At 38.3% G+C, this 4,361-nt stretch overlaps 1 non-coding gene across 1 annotated transcript; it reads right to left on the bottom strand.

Annotated features, from left to right (window-relative positions):
- Positions 1-1,625: 1,625 nt before the first annotated feature.
- Positions 1,626-1,735, bottom strand: LOC113457531. The gene has a single exon (XR_003378089.1). It is a non-coding gene; the product is annotated as a U6 spliceosomal RNA (small nuclear RNA).
- Positions 1,736-4,361: the final 2,626 nt, after the last annotated feature.

The raw sequence follows: 4,361 nt of genomic DNA, 5'->3' as shown, positions 1-4,361 counted from the left end.
TAGACACATATGTTAAACAAATGTGCTAAACATATGGATTTTGACATATTTAATCCTGAACTAAAACAATTTACTCCTTTAATGCATCCAATTCGTGGAATTACTAAGTTCATGGTTTCTTTGGGTATGCCTATGTATGCAAATGTATACATTTTCCTTAAAATCTCAACATTTTTAATTATTGAAACCTTTTTACTGAGCCACAAATCCTGTAGTTTTGTAGCATACTCACTGATCTTGGTTGTCAGCTTGACTAGCCCTGGAATCAACTTGCTTCTATACAAGTCTGTAAGCGTGTTTTCTGGAAGGAGTAACTGAGGAAGAAGACCCTCTCCCAGAGTGAACAACACCTTCCATGCCAGCCCAGACCTCCAGAGTTCCAAGGGAAATGATGTTGATTTCCACCTGCTCCACTTCCCTCCATGTTGATCAGTGCATCTACTCTCCTGTTTCTGGCACTGCTGGTGCCATGCCCTGTTGACATTGAGAATCTTAACATTGCCAAGACTGGAAGCAAATTGCTCTCCCAGAATCCTCCAAACTTGCAGTGGTACATTGATACTACTAAAATATTCCACCTTATAGAATGAATAGCCACTGAGTTCTAAGCCCTTCCAGTGTACAGCCATTGCTGTTTTAACCAAGTCATATCATATAAGCCAATCTTATAAAGTCCCTTTGTGTATGTATATATATATTCTATCAACTCTATTCCTCCCTGAGTAGCACATTTTTATTGTCAGTACAATGGCGAAGTCCCCATATGAGCAAGGATACTTAATATTATCTGTGCAAGAACTGTTTTGAGATCATTTTCAGTCCATATTTACGAAGAGATTCATGAGTTTTCAGCTCATTATCTTGGAATTTAGGTCTTCTGGCCTATTATAATTGTCTTGGCTATGTATGTATTCTTAACCAAAGCTTCTTTAGAGCAAACAATTCTCTCAGGTCCGACAGTCCTTCATTCAGTCATCTCATCTAGGAAACTATTGGGTTACCTTCAAATTTATCCTCTTTTGTATTTTCTTTATTTACGCTAAAGCAAAACAGTTTAGAATTCTACCAGATAGGAGGTGCTTCCTCAACATGTTTTATGTGCTGAAGTCTTGGCCTCTCACAAGAGATGTTATTGAAGGAAGAGTGGACCATGATTCGTCAATGAATTATCTACTGAAGGATGTACAATCTCAGGGCACTATTGAGGATTTGGGCAGTAAGGTGAGCTTGGAGGAAGTAAGTCAAGAGGGCATGCCTTAGAAGGGCATGTCTTGTCTAGCCTCTTCATCAGTCTGTGTATCTGCTTCCTGACTACCATGAGGTGAGTAGCTCTACTCTGTCTCAGCTTCCCACCACAATGTTTCTGCCTCACTGAAGCCCTAAAGGTGGTGGAGCCAAACAAGTATGGACTGATACCTCTGAAACTGTGAGCCAAAATCAAACTTCCTCTATATAATTTCCTGTTACCAGTATGTCATAATAACCGAGCGCTAATGAGCTCCCCTTTCTCACCCATTATAAACCAGTCCTCCCCTCTAGGTTCCTATGGAGTCCTGGCCTCCAGCTGTTCTTCCCTGCTAGGGATCTTTACTTTCCTTCTGATTTGAGTTACTAAAGGCTGTGTCAAAGTTGTTTACCAGCTCTGCTTCATGAATTTGCATATTATCCTTGCACAGTGGCCATGCTAAGCTCTGTATCATTACAGTTTTAGTATGTGTGCTGCTGAAGCGAGCACGTGTTGCCTTGGCCTTGAGAATCAGAGGATAAGGTTTTCACCTGTTGGCCGACCTGACTGTTGGGTATATAAGCCTCCATGGTGCTTCTTACCAGTGACTAGAGGTCCGTATCTCTGTCTTTCTGTCTCTGTCTGTATATCTCTTGTGTTTCAACCTCCAACCCCTTGCCCGAAGCTCGGAATCTCGCGAACTGTATGGTAGCACATAGAGCTCAGACAGGTGTTGTGCGCTGCACTCCTATGTGAAAAAAAAAAATACTTTAACAAGTAAATAAAGAAGTGTTGGGTGTACATTCTTTTATCTTCCTTTTTTTCCAGCTTTCTGGTCTAAACACCAAACCACTTAAAGCATAATGTTAATCAAATTATTCTCATATAGAAAGACCTCCAGGCCACCTCTTTCTGAAGTATGACCTATTCTGCTAAGCAGCAATGTCTCTGGTTCCCATTCACCTTTCCAATATTCTCCTGTAATAATGTCTTACACACAAACTTTATGATCAGCCAAGCTAAGTTATCATCTAATTACATGCACAAGGACTTTCGCCCTAACCAGGCATTATGTGACTTTTCCTGCGAAGTTGTGAACAAGGAATTGCAGGTAGCTTGACTGGCACTAGAGTCTCGTCTCCTAAGAACTGTTACTGCTTATATATTTCCCTGAAGGGGAAACACAAATATTGTGACTCAAGAGCTTCCTGAGCTTGTAAGCCTGATTTGCTTCCTGGGCCTTTTAAATTCTTCCTGAGACTTAAACTTGCAGGGGGAAAAAGCAATACCAGGTAAATCCCCTCTGGAAATTACCAAATCACCAAAAGCAATACCAGGTAAATCCCCACTAGAAATTACCAAATCACCAATTAGTTCATTATAAAAAGTTACAGGCAAAATCCACTTATCTTAAAATGAAGTGTATAGCTTTGCATATTGCCTTCTCTCCAAGAGACAAATCAACAAAGAAAATCTCACACATTCATATCTCCCAAAACAGGTTACTTATAATCTGTACAGCATGTCAGCAAACAAGGCGCCCCCAGGCCAAATCCAACTGAAGACTATTTTTACATGCCTTCAAGCTGAAAATGAGTTTCATACTTTTAAATTGTTGAAAAAAACTTAAACATAGAATAATATGTAATGTACATGAACATTACTCATTTATTGAAGCACCATCATGGTTCATTCTTTTATGTAACTGGTTTTATGTCCAGCAAGATTCCTATTCTTTTTTTAAAAAAAAAATAGCTGGCCATCTACCAATCATATTTGAACATTCCATAAAGAAAGCCTTCCTCTTCATTTTACGCTTCCACTTACAGGTACTCAACGTCATTTGGATAGCTTTGCATTTTGACTCAATTTCAATTTTGATACAATTGTCCCAATCTCTCTCTTTTCCCCTCCCCTCTGTCTCTTCAAACCAAAGTGGTATATCTAGGATGCAGCTCTTTGAATTGTAAGATCATCAATCCATATCACTTCATGGAAAAGGACACGATGTCCCTGAAAGACAATGCAATTGTAGGCTTAATTCTGTCCAATATAACTTTGGCAACACTGTACAGATCCTGGCTACTTGAGGGGTAATCTTTTCTATCAATTAAAACAGGCATATAAATATATATACATATATATATATGGATCCTTCTAAGATGATCAAATGAGCAACAACATATATTATAAAATATTGTCATGGAATGTATTTCACACTTTTGGAACCATGTAGATTTTAGCAATAATTTTCTATTCCTTCTTTGTTTTGAATCTCCAAGACCTGTCGGAGCTGTCAGCAGTGCATACCAATTGTTTACAAAACAGATCTCATTCGCAGGGGAACTAGAGGCCTGATCCAGTACTCTGTGAAGCTGAAAAGGGAAGGTAAAAAATAAAACCGGATGAAAAAATGACAGTTGCAGACTTTTACTTGAAGTAAAATTTAAAGAATAAATAAGATGTCAGCAGAATATATGATTTCCTTTTTGAATAAAGGTTTCAATTCGGAAGTCATGTCACAACATTCTTGGGATATGAAACCCATTTTTAGGAAGATCTTTGAGTTGAAACAAAATTGATAAATAATGGATGGCATAACGTCAGCATCTATTGTAATTTTCTTTTGTCTCCTTCACTTTCTGGCTTCTGTTACCTCATTTATAGCTCTTAAAATTTGGCTGCCACATTTAAAGTAAGTTCATGTCTAGTCACCCAACTCATTTCAAAAGTTTCCAATCTCAGTTGGGCTTTTCAATATCAGTTGCAAAGAGAATTATGGATACACACCTGAAACATTTCCCTCAAGTATACAATATGCGTGACATTTGATAGCTGTATTGTCATCAATAAATCAAAGACAGAGTTGAGCTGTACATGTGGTATATTTTAAATATCTATGAAAAGAAAGTTAATAGAAAAATATTCCCTATTACCTAACTTCACTGTTCAAATTCTTTGGTCTGTGAAATGGCATTCTCTCTAAGTGTGGAGGAGAGAGATATTGTTTCTGTTTCCTCAGAACTGATTCCTCCCACTTTGCTAACCACACTTCCGCTCCCACTCAGCCTCCATTCACAGACCACATGGGTTGGGGGCTAAGTTCACTTTTTTTTCTGGAATAAAATATCATACA

Source organism: Microtus ochrogaster, linkage group LG1 (genome assembly GCF_000317375.1).
Source record: "Microtus ochrogaster isolate Prairie Vole_2 linkage group LG1, MicOch1.0, whole genome shotgun sequence".
Taxonomy (NCBI): domain Eukaryota; kingdom Metazoa; phylum Chordata; class Mammalia; order Rodentia; family Cricetidae; genus Microtus; species Microtus ochrogaster.
Note: the sequence above shows the minus strand (reverse complement) of the source record. Positions and strands in the feature narration are given on the sequence as shown.